The 17,111-nt window shown below is 34.9% G+C and overlaps 1 long non-coding RNA gene across 1 annotated transcript; it reads right to left on the reverse strand.

Moving 5' to 3' along the window:
- Window positions 1–16,057: 16,057 nt before the first annotated feature.
- Window positions 16,058–16,526, reverse strand: LOC109582651 (uncharacterized). The gene is made up of 2 exons (XR_002185180.1): window positions 16,438–16,526; window positions 16,058–16,391 (listed from the first exon to the last, which is right to left on the reverse strand). It is a non-coding gene; the product is annotated as an uncharacterized LOC109582651 (long non-coding RNA).
- Window positions 16,527–17,111: the final 585 nt, after the last annotated feature.

The raw sequence follows: 17,111 nt of genomic DNA on the forward strand, positions 1-17,111 counted from the left end.
AGTATTGTAATTCATTGGTTAAGAGTAAGACTGAGTTTGGCACTACTGAGGGCCACCAATTTATGTGTGCGTGGCGCCAGATGTCAGTTTCGCTCAGCGAATATTGAAGACGGTGCTCCCTTACATCCCTCAATGACATTCTATTCCTTACTTAATTATATTATTTTCCCCAACTTATTTCATTATATATTTCAAATTCTATTGTATTTTATTGTATTATATTTCATTTTATTGTTGTTGCTATTGATAATAATAATAAAAAGAAATAAATCAACTATTTCAGGGCTGTAATATAATGCTTCAATAATTTTAGTAACATAATATTCCTTTGCTTCACTATTTGGTGCTGGTAATGAGTAATTAGAATGTAATTTATATAATATTTGACCATAATTACGATCATTATAATCTTTATTTAGACGCTTCTTATTTTCTTTATTAAGTGCCATCTTTAATTGATCCATTTCGTTATCAGAAAATTTATATCTCAAAAACTTATCCTTTGTTGCACTTAATATTGCGTCTCTATTTTCATAATACCATTTCAAAGATTTTTGTCTTTGTGGGTCCAGATTTTGTTGATAATGTTCTTTAGACAACATTTTTTTATTTAGGGGATTTTGGGAATACCTTTTTGGCGAATACTTTAATGATTTTATATTTTTAATCTTTTTTTGTTATACCAATTTTTAAACTTTTGCATAACATAACTTTGGTTCAATGCATTGTACTTTTTGAATATGCAAGCTTATATTTTTACTGATTTTATATGCAATTCTTGCTTTGCTTTTGACCCTGTTACACTGCCTTATATAGTATGCTCTGGCATTTGATCTATTTTGTCTTTAAAGCCTTCAAGTTGTTGTCTAATTTCATACTTTTTCACATGTCTTTTTTTATTTTTTGATCCAGTTAAATAACTTATTTTTTATTTTCCTGCTTCCTTTTTCACAACTAACACCAAAATGGTTACACTTAACGACAAAATTGCAAGTAAGTAATACAAAATCAAAAATGCAGGATGAATATCATTACTATTAGCATCACAAATACTCAGAAATTTAATGTGTATCATTGTAATTAGTTATCTTGATGATATAACAATTACGCCAATGATTTTCAATTATAAAATTATAGCAGCTGACAATGAGAACTCATTCCAGCTGTAGCCTTAAACTAAATGAAAAGGAATATATTAATTTTTAAAGTCACTTTATAATATTTACCTATTAGCTCTTAAAAGAACTGGTGATCTCTTAATCTTAACAGTTAAAAGCTGTTAGGCAGAAAAGAGAAGAACAGAGCAAGATAGAGTGGCTGCAATTCTACTGTCACTACGGCAACAGTGCGCATGTGCATTTCATTTCAGAATGGCGTCTAAGACAGAGGGTGTGTTTGAACCACACCCAAATGGTTAGAATTTATGAGATACAATTAAAAGATATAGAAAGCACCTTTGAGGTCCTTGACCCACTTGCTAAGGAATGATGTAAAGGGCATCTTAAGCTGTGGTCTGGTTTAAAAGATTATTGTGGTGATAGAAGAAGTTGAAAGAAGAGTCTGAAGAATTTTCCAGAAATTTGAATTTGGGCCAATTCTCCAGATATCCTCCCTGCCACATTATAGTACACTTTATAGGTACCAGGAGAATTGCTCAGTGAAGGAGAGCTCATCTAAGCCATTTTTAAGGCTGTGTAACGTAAGATAAAAGAGTTACAAGAGTTTGAAAATTGTAATTTTGGCCATCATCTTGAAAAATCAACCTCGACCCTACATATAGGCTACCGCCTATATAATAAATGATTGCAGAAGAAGACTGTCACCACAGGAATACAATCCACTCAAAATTTCCTAGTCTCTTTAAGTGACTAGGTTAACCTGGGAGAACCTTACATGATCAAGGTACACTCAGATGTTAAACTTCACTCGTTCACAGTTAGGATGTTACCATTACCATTACAAGATGTGGTAAGGCAGGAACTCAAGTCATTGGAATCAATGGGAGTAATGTCAAAAGTATGCGAACTTACATTATGGTGTGCCGGTATGGAACCTGTTGCAAAAGAAAATGGGAAGGTTCAAATTTGTGTGGACCTCAAACGCCTCAATGAGAGTGTACTTTGAGAGGTATTTCCACTACCTGAAGTTGATGACGCCCCAGCACAGCTATCAGGAGGCAAGGTTTTTACAAAACTCGATGCTAATAGTGTATTCTGGCAAACACCTCTGAGAAGAGTCACGTCTACTGACAATGTTCATAACACCATTTGGTAAATATTGCTTCAACAAACTGCCTCTCGGGATTGCCAGTGCTCCGGAACACTTCCAGAAAAGAATGAGCCACATACTCTCTGGTCTTGATGGGGTAATCTGTCTCGTGGATGATGTACTGGTCTTTGGAAGTAACAAAAGGAAGCATGATTCCAGACTGATGAGATCGTTAGAACAAATCAGAACAGCTGGAGTCACTCTCAACAAGGATACATGTGAGTTTGGTAAAGAAAAATTTTGTTTTTTGTTCATACTATTGATGGAGAGGCAGACAAAGAGATGACTGAAGTGATAACGACAATGGAACAGCCAACCAGTATCACTGAATTTCGAGTTTTCATGGAAATGGTGAACCAGTTGGGGAAATTTTCCCAAAACTGAGATCTCACACACCCCTTGCGGATATGACTTAACACTAAAAACAGCTGGTCATTGGGTTAAGCTCCAGAAGAAGCATTCTTTTGTTGCTGTAAAGGAAGAGCTACTTAAGACTACAACTCTAGCACATTACAGTCCAAAAGCTGAAACTAAGGTCTCTGAGATGCGTCTATGCTAGGACTAGTAGCAGTACTCCTTCAGAAACATGATGAGGTCTTGAAGCCAGTCGCATTTGCCTCTAGATCATTATCTAATCCTGAGACTCGCTATGCTCAAATCGAGAAAGAAGCTTTGGCTTCAACATGGGCTTGTGAAAAATTGTGTAAATACATATTGGGATTGAAATTCACAATTGAGACCGACCATAGACCCCTGGTAGCACTAGTAGGCTACAAAGAGTTCAATCAACTAACACCTAGGGTCCTTCAATTTTGTTGTTAAAATAATTACACAGCTCTAAGCAACTGAGCTATATTTAATCTCGTATCACTTATGAAAGATGTCTGATGCTGCATCACCAACTGCTTCATTCTATTAGCATCATTAAGTTGATGTCCCTTTTGAAACAGGCCTCCTGAAGTCTTTCATGACGTTCACAAGTTTTAACCATATCAGTATAATCGAGGTCATATGCTAGCTTTATGCTTGGAGCCCAGTCACAATCCAAATGATCGCATGATGGTTTGCATAGTAAAAATATTATCATTAATTGATGGTGCCTAAACCTACAGTTGTAACCTCATAAAGAATTGTCTGAGCAAACTCTGTCTTGGTCACTGGATACCAGTCTTTACGATTTATTCTGGATAACCACTTTGCTTGCCTACATCTTCCGATAATGCATAATACGTACATATCTCAGTGCAGGCTAGCTAACACAATGCCAGGCTGTAAACACACAGCCTAATCTTACCTTTCTGTCAAAATATTTGTCTGTTCTCCTAGATGTTGAATCACTTTTGGTATTCTATAAAACCTCTGTGTATTTCCCTTTTGCGCTCTAAGTCTAGAAATATTAGGCTGGTATTTTTTGAGCATACTAGAGTCTTAGAAGCACAAAGAATAATGCTGGTACAACAACCTGTCTTTCTTTTTTAAAAAACTATTTGCCTTGGAGAATGTGAAAACAAATTTATTACAGAAAAGTTTTGGTCCATGAAGTAAAAGTATTGTAACTAAAGATTTTTCTTTTTGTTAACAGTACATTATGTTTACTCACATAGTGGAAAGGGTGTGTATTTGAAGGTTTTAAAGCATTGTGACATTAACCATGTATTTTTGAAGAATAAAGTTAAGAATAATAGGAATAATTGGAAGGAATAATTCAAGAATCACTAGGCACTGAAGCATAGCATAATTACGGAAATTGAGCTCAGGCCTACTGCGCTCTGATGCAACAAGATACCACCATTGCCATCATAAAACACACCTGCATACAAGTGGCTTTGCTCACACACATAGACTTTTTGCCAACCAAAATGGCCGACATGAGGCTCCACCCCTCTAACACCCACAGGAAACATCTCTATGCAATCATTAATGTTGTGGGTGCGCGACTATACTCGCGCGCATGCGTGAAAGAGTTAATGAGTTTGTATACGACAGTATACTAAAAATGCTTAAAAAAACGTTGCCAGTTATGGCAGTTGCACTGCAGCTAACAGAAGTAATAAAATTTTGGACTTAACTTATATATAATGAACGTTCATAATGGCTTTATCAAGAAAGACTTGAAGGAAAGGGAGAGTGTGGCCCATTAAATTCTGTAATGCCAACTTCTGGAAGAAATGTTTTAAATCATTTTCGAAAAGGCTTCAACATATCACAACGGCATTTAAGTCATGTAAGGCATTGAGGTTCAATGATTCTAAATCCTTCAATCATCTTTTGCCTAGAATTCTACTAAAACTTTAAGTGCTAACTGTACTCCTTTCATAAATGTGACCATAATTGACAAAAGGTACCTTATGGCGGATTTTAAAATTCATCAGTATAATGGGAAATATCAACCTGTGAGTGCTCTGTTAAACAACCATTATCTCTTAAAGTTACAAAATAACTCTTTGCATCCTGTGGAGTAATTTTACGATAAATGAAGGTCAGGAAGTTGGATTTTTTGGCTCTTAAGACGAATTTCACTACACACCATAAGGTACCTTTTGTCAATTATGGTCACAAATTTAAAACTTGTGAGGCTTATTAAAATGCAAATCAAAGTCAAAATATTAACATGTACTCCTAAACATCAAAAATTGATGAAAGGCATTGGCGGAGAAAAACCTATTATGGTAGTGAAGCACACCATTTCTCAGTTACTGTACCATGAAGAAGCAATTGAAGAAATAGTCTTGAAAAAAAATTTGGGTTGAAGAGCAGGAAGACACTTAAGCAATAATAGTTTAACTGCAATTTTTCATTAATGAATGTCATAGAATAAGCAAAAACTCATGCTCCTTTATCCTGACAACTGTAGTCCAAAAATTGTCATCTAAATTTAGGCTAGAAAAGACAAATCTTTGTGTTTCTCGGAGTGTTATGTTAAGAATGTATCAATCTGTAAAATAGGATTGAGACCTAAGGTGTCACAGTGAAAATAGGAACTCTAAAATAGTGTTACATTAATCAGAACCTACACTTGCACAAGTAAGATGCAATTAATTACCCAGTTCTTTCTTGATATTGCAATTATAACTACCGGATTACTAGTTCAAATAGAGACCAGATGATGTACAACTAAAAGATATTAGTCAACCCATTCTTTACAACCAAATCACTTTCATCAAATGATCTTTCTCACACATCTTAAGAAGAAGCTGAATCTGTTGTAAAAAGACTGATACTTCAAGCAATAGCAAAATTGAATCTTACTGATGTACCTGCAGATAGTGCTACTTCTTCATATACTCCAGCTCACAGCCCAGCTCCAGAGCCTCCCCTTCTCCTTGATGCTCCTTTACAGCCTTAGTGACAGTCAATCTCTATAGCCTCCCTCAAATACATTGGCTTCAAACAATACAAGCATTGTCACTGGTCCAACTTGTAGCAAAGCAAAAGGTATTTCATTGATGCATCAAAATAATGTATTTACAGCTTTTACAAGTACACTAGGCATTCAGCTACCATGTTGAACAAGGAACATATCCATTTCTTTTAGCTATTCATTACAGCAGACATTCTGGATCTAATATTTACTCAAACATGCAAGTATGCAAATAAAAAAATTACAGAGAACAGTGACTATCTAAATCAACACAAAAAGGCAAGAGGAAATCAGTGGAAAAGAAAACTAATGGGAAGAGAGGAAATAAATTCACTCTTGCTTGTAATTGACTAGTGGTATTAATGCATTTTCTAAAGTCAGGATACAATTAATTTGTACTTTAATTATACCTTTCACTACTGAAGTGGTCTTTTCAAACTGAAGTAGTCTCAAAAATCAAGTGTAGCAGACATTTTGAGCTACTAATGAATTCTTTGCATCTCAACAACAATAAGCAACAACCTGCCAGAGACAGTCCTCATTATGGTAAACTGTACAAAATTTGACAGTTCCTTGACTTACTTATTCCCAATTCTTGGACTGTTTACACTCTAAAAGTGGACAAGAACATTATGTTTTATTGGTCAACTTTCTTGAATGCAGTACAAGCTTCATGAACTTAGAAAACGGGGTATAAAAGTTTAGTGCTCAGCTGATTCAGACAATGGTTGCATCTGAAATTTGCAAATGTACATAGGTCTACAGTTATTACAATGTCTGAAAAATTACAAAGGGATATTGCAATATCTAGTGAGAAGGGACTGGCTAATGTTGTAATGGAACTCATTTCAGAATTTGAAGGACAAGGACAGATCATAAACTTTTTCAAAAAGATCATCCTGCTTTTTGTAAGAGTTTTAACTACTGCTAGTACAGTTTGGTAAGTAACTGGTGGAGGATACGGAGTGGCTCGAGAATGAGATGCACTTGACTGTTGAACTAAATGGCTCATCTTAAAAGAAAGCTTATAACAACCTCAAAAATCAGAATACAGACACAGAGACCAAGCTAAAGACGAAGAGCCACAGTACAGATGGCCATTGAAAATAGCACACACCTCCTCACAACTCAGTCATGTGAATATTACGTGACACGAGCAGTGACGGTGGATAGCATGTGTCTCTCTGATAACAGTGGTAAGTTGTAATAACAAGGTGCACAGATCTGTATAATCAGGCACTTTACAGATAGGACTTGCAAATTTTGCGGTGCTACATTTAAATTTCCATCTAAACTGAAGCAACATCTTAAATCAGCAAGTCATTTGCTTTTTGAGGCCAATCTAAAGCAACTGGATGCAGAAGTACAGGTTGTGCTTGAGAACGAGCATAATTTTTAAGCGGAAGATTACACAATGCAGCACAGCCTGATGATGGAATGATTTGTGATGAAGAAAATGACTGAGGAGATGGGAAGAGGAGTGGATTGTGATACCAGTAGTTCAGAAGCCTCTGTCTCACGTGAACATCATGCATGATGAGTTCAATTATTCTGAAGGTAACAGTCATTTAAATTTTATACAGCTCTAATTGACAGGTGATTTCTTTGGGTCTCTAGACTTGGTAAAGAATAGTTTCACAGACTTTTTTCTATTTTCATCTGAGGTTCAGGCTCTAAGGTTACTACTAATTGACAGTCCTCGCCCTATTGTAAGTATTAGCAGTTGCTCATAACACTGATTCTATTTTAAGGGTGAAAATAACTTAAAATTTATTTGGTTTGCTCTTTCCTGTGCCAACCAAAGCTTGATCGGTTTCAATAATATAAACAGTTGACATAGCCAAACTTTGAGTCTCCAAAACATGTTTTATAATTTCATATTATAACCTAATTAGAACTGATTTTCAATAGATTTTTCTCAATTAGTCATATCAGTAATGGGGAAATGTTTGTCTAACCACCAGTAATAAGGTGTTTACCAGTTCATTGATGTTCTACTATTAGGTATTGATTGTGATAGTTTTAATTGTGAATCATTAAATGATGTCTAGCTAATAATACGAAGCGAAGCAATGGAATGATGACAGAGATATCAAGCTCCTATGATATATGTTAACGATCAGTGTTATTATACTCAAGATTAACCTTGTACTCTCCTCAATTTGGAAGTACCATTGGACAATTGGAACATTTTTTTGAAAATGGGAGCCAAAAGTGTAATTTAATAATAATTTAACTATGATTTTCATGATAGAGTCGTGGTAATTCATTTGCAAGCCTATCACCACTACTGACCATTGATCAGTATAGTTCTGTTGGTTTCTCCATACCTATTAACAGTGATACTACATGTCACTTTTTAATAGAAAGTCTGATTGTTAATGTGGATTGCATAGAAAGTATTAATACTTGAGTTCATGACGTGAGAATTCTCAAACAGAATGAAGAAAACATACATGAATTGTCATACTTGGTGAGGTGAATAATTACAATTTTTATATAATGTTTATTGTTAGGAAATGCAGAATTTCATTGAAGAAAACCAAATCATAACTGAGCTCAAGGAAAACCAACCTTAATTCTCCCTTTATTATTATACACTGATGATCTTTCAGAAAATAGTCAAAGAAATGGAATAAATTTGACTGTGTCACTGTTCTTTTAGCTGGAGTACCAAAAAAGATGATCACAAACCTCAGCAACATTTATCTATTGACAACATCCAACAGAGTTAATTCATTAGATTTGATAAAACGTATTGTTCATGAGCTCAAACAGTTGGAGTATGGTGTTTTCATTTCAGACGACTACTGGAGGCAGGATGTTTTAGTTATTGTTCCTTTGTTTGCTGTCTTATGTGATCCAAGGGCATCTGAGCTTTGTGGACATATGACAGCCAGTATCCAAACAAATTCTGTCGTCTATGTTTAGTGAGAAATCATTATTATTTTACTTTTAATGGTAGTGTATATTGCTGTAGTTTAGTGCAATCATACTGAAGATCCAACTGTTATGGGTGAAAAAAGGACAAAAGAGCAAGCACTTCAATTGCATTTGCAAATACAAGATGCCACTGATAAGAAGCAAGTTGATTACTTACAAATATCCACTGGTTTGGTAGGGAAATTAAATCCATTATATCAATTAGATGTTGATATTTTTCAGTAAGAGCATGTTTCTTTTATTGATTCTTATATTTAGATTAACACCTATTGAATGCTTTCACTCTATATTACTTGGACCATACAAGTATATACTTTGTGAAGTTATGAGTAAGTTAACTTCAGCACAAAAGGATGAACTAATGGCCCAAATTTAATCATTCCCATTCACTGGATTGAAACAAAAGCTGAAAGGCAATGTGTGTTGCTTTGATTACTTTTGACTGCTTTGTGGAGAATACTTCTTAAGATTTGTTGGTTCCCTTGTAGGGAGGGATCTTAAGGCATTTGCACAGATTGCTCTTTTTGTAAGTGGACCATTATCTTAATGAGTTACAAAAAAAAAGGTTGGCTTTTTATCAGTAAGGTACTATATAATTTAATGCAACTGTACAGTATTGCTCTCTTCTAAATTTTTGCAGCAGTGTACATTAGTAAGATTTATTCGGCAAAATTTGCTTATTACACATCAATAACTGAAAAATTTGTTTCTGAAATTACAGATGCTTATGCCTCTTTTTAACAAGGCAAAAAATACACGTATTATTACAATTGCCCAAAGTTATGATACCATTTGGACCACCATTGGCTTATAACATAGAAAGGTATATTTTTTAATTACTTACAATCTAAATGTAAATTGTATGTAAATATCTTTTAGCTGTGAATCCTTTAATTCACTGATTAGATCAGCTAATGTATTTTGTAACAGGCTTACACCAAGTTATGATATACCAATGCTTTTCTCAGTTCTTGTGTCATTAAGCCACATATCTAGTGGGGCTTTCATTAATGGCAATCAAAAGTTAGCTTTTTTTATGCAATAATATTTTTTGATATAAGAGCTGATAAAGGACTAACGGAGCTGTTTCAGTCTTGACCTTTTACGTCCTTCACTGTTTTTGGATCAAAGTGTGGTCTGCAAGCATCAGCATGAGAACTCTTAAAGGTATATATAAATGTGCATTATAAGAATGTAAATTACATTATTATGACTTTAGGTTTATAGAAAAGAATGCAATCAGATTATCAATGTCACTACATCTACAGCACTTAATACACCTGTTGCTTCAAATTCAGCTATTATATTGTTCAGAACCTCTTATCTGGCATCAAATCTCCTTATTGACTTTGTTCAGCCCAATGATTGATATGCTGTTATGTTCAAAGGTATAATGAGATGTAATGGAAGGATTAGTCATACTGGTCATTCTGTGGAACTAATTCATGGGAATGAGGAAGGTTTTTTAAAATAAAGAATATTCCTTTAATCATACTTATTCTTTACAGAATGTGAATGCTGTACTTGTGAATTGCTTACAATGAACTAATCAGCAAAATTTCTGTGTAGGAAGCTTATTTACAAGTCTACATACTACTACTGAATATGACTGTCCAATTCTTAGTCTTAGTGATATGCTTATCTTAATCCTTGCTAAACAAGTATTAAGGTCTGTCTCTATTCTTCATATGTGCAACACTGACTACAAAATCATTCATAATAACACATAACCTTGTACCATTGAACGTGAAATTGTAACTTTGCCTTCTTTGTCTTTTCAGCATAATTATACAAATGATATTCATATTTTAAATATTTATTGTATGTAAGTATGTATCATTTGAAAAATAATTATATGTATCAAAAACATTAAAAAATCAGGCATGAATAAGTTATTTATACAGGTTTGAAGTCACACTGATGTTTCAAAGATGGTGATAAAACTTAATTTATGCATGTAATGTCATAGCTGTATTTCATCACATTTTATGCATCAGACCATGAATAATGACTTGTGTATATATTTATGTAAACAATCAAATATATACAGATATCAACCGTCCATGCTCATGCAATGCATCTCCTAAAGCTGGTAACACATTTCGCCACCACAGCCCTAATATAAAAAGTGATGGAGTATTTAGAAGGAAATAGGGCTGAGCATGATGCATACAAGGTGTTGTGTCTTACTTGCTACAACATGCATGTGTCAATCCTTACTAACATTGAATCCCAATCTAATAGTGAAAACCTGTCAGATGACATGAAGCTATGTTAACAATCGATGGAATAAACAGATAATAAATTTACAATAGCCATTTTACAAAATGTCATCACGGTAGCCAGAGAACTCCGTCAGGATAAAGCATTTCTCTTAACTGCAGCATGCTCTTATTTTCTGGAAGTCTACACAGGTGAAGCAAATACATGTACTGTAACAGCAGCACAAGTAATGATAGAAACAGGAGACAGCACTGTGAAATTGAACTCAGGTTGTCTACTCCATCTGGTAATATCATGCTTAAAAAAGAATTTAAATTGTCATTGTATTCACAAAAAAATTGGAACTATTTTTACAGACGTAATTGTGATCTATTCACCAGTTTATCTTGGGCATTAGAGTGTAATCAACAGCACATTAACTGTTTTTTATTAACCCTTTATAATCCAATTTAATTATTAGAGTTACACCCCCGGTACGAAATAAAATTTTGAATTAACAATAACTTTTAGTAGTGCTACTTTATCATGATGAATCTCTAAATATTTGACACTAATGGATTTCAAACTTTGAAGAAGCCAATATGGGATGTTGATCCTTCTTAAGAAAAATTGTTTTAGTATAACAGGTGTCATAAAGCAAGCGTATAATCTTTTATAAGGCATACTGCAGTTTTGCACATTATGAAAAGTATAGCGAAGCAAAACACGAGCATGAGCCTCTTATAGAAAGCCTAGTAAGTAATATCTGATGATCTAAAGAAGCTCTGTCACTTTGTGAAGAAGCTACAAACAGAAATCCTAGAAGTCATGACTGCTGTTGTTGCTAGGCAGATTGAATCTCCACCCACCATGAAATAATGGCATCTTGATGAAGTGGCTCTACTGTTTTGATGCACATCTCTCAGAATTCTAACATATCACACATTAAACTTTGTGACAGCACTGTGAAAGAGTTCGTTTGCTGGACTAAAGAGTATGAAGCTCAAAGAGCTTCAAGAAGCACAAAGGCGTGACGAGAAAATAGCCTTTTAAACTTTTATTTTTCAAAGACTTATGACCAGATGATGTGAAAACATCTTTTCCATGTGTTCTAGCAACTATAAAAGAAACTATTAAGACTTACCTAAGCCTTGAGTATCAAAAGAGAAAAGGTTAGAAGACATACCGCTCAAGTCCTTCATTACTATGGCGTTGCCAAGAAATTGTTACCATGCCCATTATTCTTTCATTGAAGAAAAGGAATTTTACCAATAAAGAATGTCTTTCTGCTTCAGCATAACTTCAGACAAGGCGGTAAGGGATTGTAATGATTTATATATAGAAGGAGTGAGTCATAGTGGGAATGTAAGACACACAAACATTATACACACCAGCTATAGTGACAATGATAACTATAAGATATGCAGATATTGTTATACATGTAGGACTTGCAGTTAGACCAGCTCTGTTAGCAGTACTTTCTGTGGTACAGCACAAAACAGTCTGTATCAACGTTTTCATGAAAAAGGTAAATATTGCATTCACAGCAAAACCATGTGGTGTCTCTCCTTTTATAGATATTTTGCAGAGGTCACAAGGATGATGATTTCCATCGCCTTTCACTGGAAAGTGAGCAGAGCAAAACTGTTTACGTGGCAAAGTTGGTTTCCTTCCCTTCTTCTTTCGAAAACTATAACCTTAGAGCGTTGCTTTTGCCAGAGCAGTATGGAAATCCTTGATGGTTTTTGTCAGTGCAGCCATCTCAGGATTTGCTTTAGATATTAGTAACGCGGTAGCGTTACTAAGTAGGATTCACCCCAAAACATTATGGCTGCTATGACTTTTGCAGCCTTGCTATACTGGGAAAACAAGCTCTTATGCATACCACACTTCTTAGAGGACCTAATCTTGACCAGAGGACTCCATTGGTACCACTAGCATTGCTCTAGACTTTGTTTAAGAGGAAAGTCAAATCAGCAAAAAGGCTGTTTTGTTTAGTCGTCTTCATCTCCTGTCAATCCAGTTGTCGGTGTGTATCTCAATATTTGCTGGTGCTAGAAGGCTACTTCTTACACCATTCTACTTAAACAGTCAATGCGTAGGTCCATGTCCCATTAGGTCATTCTCCAAGAAAGGAAGAAGTGACATGATTGTAGGATTGGTTAAAACTTACCTTATTCTGCCATTTTGTTAATTAAAAGAAACATGCGCTCCAAAATTTGGGTGTGGTCACACATGCTCAAATCTCAGAACTGAAGCATTTTTTTCACCTAGCTTAGCTAGGGTCAACTGCAATACTTAGTAGTGGAGGTTCCAGGCTTCCAGTTCTAGCTAAGATAAGTTTTTTAATCTTGGATATCATTGTTTTATTAAATTAAAAAACTAATGAGTTGTATTTCAAAAAATTACAAACAATAATAATGTCAAACTATGAACATGAACTTCACAACAGGAACAACACATGACAGGATTGCAATATGGAGCGCCATAGTGGACAAAACAAGGAATATTGATTTAGCTATAGAAGAGTGATGTGGCGATTTGTGAGGCACATCGCCTCATTAATGCATCAAATTCCTGATCGATTCTTTGATCGATTTTGCATTCATTACCAATCATAGATAATAACACCTATGCCTTAGTGGGCATGGTCATTACAAGAGGAGGAGCCTATCTCGCATGTGATCGTGTGTCCTGGCCATGGACATGGCTCAGCAACGATTTCTACAAAATTTCTTTGATTCTGCTATCAGTTATCTTAAAGACATACTAGTAAAAATTAAATCTGGTGAGTCTGATCCTCAAGCTGCTCTATTACAGTGGGAGCTATTAATCCGAGACTTCTCTTCTTTAATCGCTGACAGTTTGCAGTGAGTTAATGACGAATGAATATGTCACTTTACGAATGCTATTGGAAACTTAGCATGTCTTATAGCTGTATCAGTGGAGAGGGAAGAAATTAATAATTTTTGTGCCAGTCATCGAGGAAGAGGCAGACCTGCCATTCATATACTGAATGATGAACTTCGTTTTTTGAAAGGAAACAACTTCAAAAATGTTGAAATTGCAAACATGTCACTGGTCTCATCAAAGACCATTTCACTTCGCATAAGCCTATTTGGACTGGAATGTGTTAACGAATACAGTCATATCACTGATGATCAACTTGACACATTGGCAGAGGATTTCATACATGATCAACGTTTCAGTGGGCAATGAAGCTTTGAAGGTTACTTAAGAGCTCGTTCTCTTAGAATAGAACGTGTTCCCATCAAAGATTTTTTGTTTAGAGTCAATCCCTGTGGTGTGCAAAAGAGGCGGAGAAAAGCTCTTCATCGCCCAGTCTATTCTGTTAAAATGCGTAATAGTTAGTGGCACATAGATAAGTTGATCAGATGAAACTTTATAATTTTTGGAGGCATCAATGGTTTTTCTCACCTACCTGTTTTTCTTGAAGTTCACAACAACTGCACATTTACAATGCTCAATTGCTTTTTGAATGGTGTCAAAGAGTATGGACTTCCATCTAAAGTTCACTGTGATAAAAGACGGGAGAATGTGGCAGTATCACTGTTTATGTTAAATGAACATGGTCCTGAAAGAGGTAGCTACATAACTGGACGGAATGTCCATAATTAGTGTGTTGAGGGATGTTGGAGGGACCTCTTTGCTGGTTGTACATCTCTCTTTTATTACATCTACTACTACTTAGAGAATATTGAGGTCCTTAGTCATACAAATATGTATGACCTCTTTTGCTTACACTATGTCTTTTGAACCAAGAATCTCTCATCATAATGAGGTATATCCAGTGAATCAACAGTAACATCCAATGATACTTTATTTATTTAGTTATTCCGCGAGACATATAGTCAGCATCGTATGAGAACTGAGGGCAATAGGAGTCCTTTGCAGTTGTGGATCAGTGGAATGGCAACCATGAATGATACTGATGTTGTCAACACATCAGATTATGTGAGTTTATTGTATATGTCATTATTTTATTTTTATAAGTTTCCAAATGAATAAAAAGTACATTATGTTGTCGAGAGGTTATTAAGTAAATTGTCTCAGGTAAAGGGCCTCTATTATTTTTCCTCCATGTTGACAATTTATGAGGCACGCCCATTAATTATTCTTTTCTGAATTTATTCACCAATGAGATAATGTCATAAAGGGGAATGCTAGCTAGCAGTGATAATGACACACACACACACAATACACACATATAGACACGCACTAAATGGGACCCGTTATTTTATAGGACCTACATGCACCCATTATTTGTATGTTAGTTTTGATACTGTATAGGGGGTATATTTCCCAGAAAATAATTGATGAAAATCACCTTTCAACCTATTCACAAGAAAAAATTTTTTGATTTTTTCTTCTCAGTACTGACCATTATTAGTAAGGTAAAAAATAATTTTCATAGATAAAAAATTTTCACGAAATTTTTAAAACCGTTAAATTAGTGAAATTAAACACCATTGAAATATAAACCCTATACGGTATAGCCTTTTATTACAATAATATAGGATTGCAGATATGGAATTAACTGTGATGCCCTGTGTCATTGCAATGTGATGATGATAATGAGACATTTGTTCAACAGATACCTTGCCCTCTTACTGATGAGCAACTGGTATTACAAAGATATTGATGTCCTTGAAGTGAGAGATCACTTTGGAGTTGGTCTGTACATTTAGATTAGAGATTATGTTAACTCAGTTTCAGTGTGAACTACTGACATAACTCTAACTGTATGATATTTGATTGTACTTAATAATTTCATCTTTTCATGAACAACATATTGACAACATAATGCTTTAGATTGCAGGGCAAAAAGGAGGCTCAGTCATAATCATGATACAGAATAAAATTATCATAGGCTCATACATAGTGAATGATAAAAGGATAAGGCCATGTTTAAGTGCATTAAAATTAATTTACAAAACCAGGCAACTATTAGAGATAATGGTTGTCAAAACGGAATGTGTAAAATAATCAAGAATTCTCTTTCATTTGATGTCAAGAATGCCCAAAAAGTTACAGATAGTAACTATTGCAGGCCTTTTTTGTAGTGCTGCATGCAAATCATGAAAGGTAAATGCTTTTTCTTGATTAGTAGTCTACCAATAGCTCTTGGAGTTGGCATGTTCACTTGATGTTTTCCCCTGCACAAAGAATAGCAAAAGTGAATACAGAAATGGGCCTGATTCATTAAAATTTGCTCTGGTAAGGTAAATTTTGCAGCATTTAGCCTGGCTTTATCATATTGGGTCAGGATTAATGATAACATGTTTAACCAGTGATAAGAATAAATGATGAGAGCAAATGATACTTGTCTAACCAATGTCACAGTAAAAGTGATAAAAGTGCAAATATGTTTTTCCTTAATCACCATAATAGACCATAGCCTTGTCCATTGCCAGTCTAAAGTTGACATAATCCATGTGCTTCATAGGTATTACTAAGCTAAGTGCGCAAGTTGAAGCCATTGGATAAGTTTCTTCATGAAATGTCAACGTTGATGAGAACTGAAAGCCAAATACGGGTAGGTACTTGTATATAGAAAAATAAAGGAGCACATTTTGCAGTGGAAGTATTCCAATATCTGAAGTAAAACTAACAGTCAATTCACATGAAACAAACATTGTTACCTTCACAATTTTTGAGATATCCCTTAAAGTATTCGTAATCATCCCGCTCTAGATCATCATCATCAGTAAAATTCACAGTCAGTATTGACAATAATAATATCTAATATCGAATAGAATAAAAATTATGAAAATGTGGCAAATTTATATACCAGCTGTCAAATCTATCTCAGGTGCCGACAAGAAAAGCTTGAAAACTCAGTGTGATGAGACAAGTATATGCAGGGATTAAAGGGTAAGTGCCATGAAAATATCAAAAATATTAAAAATCATATTTCACTTTATTGATGTTTCATTACTTGCAAGAAAATGTTGAAAAACCTGCAAAAAAAAGCTGCACTAAGTTTGCAATTTTTGGCTTCTCAGTATTTACTTCCTGCGGTGGGCGTGGCCAAGCGATGACGCACTTGGGGGGGACTCATGTTTACATGTGTGATGGAGGCTGAATCAAGTTCTGGTGAAAGCAGCTATCATGAAAGCAATACTGATGAAAGACCAGATGAAATCCTACCTTACATATATGAACCAGAAGATAGTGGCACTGAGATCAGTGATCAAAGTTCAGAGGAGGACACAGATGACCCAGAAGATCCAGAGGGAAGATTAGTTAATACTAGTTGGTGAAAAAATCATTAATAGTACTATAGTCCCATCCAGTGGCGGATCTGGGCCTGGGC

This window comes from Amphimedon queenslandica, unplaced genomic scaffold, assembly GCF_000090795.2.
Source record: "Amphimedon queenslandica unplaced genomic scaffold, v1.1 AMPQUscaffold_13367, whole genome shotgun sequence".
Lineage (NCBI taxonomy): Eukaryota > Metazoa > Porifera > Demospongiae > Haplosclerida > Niphatidae > Amphimedon > Amphimedon queenslandica.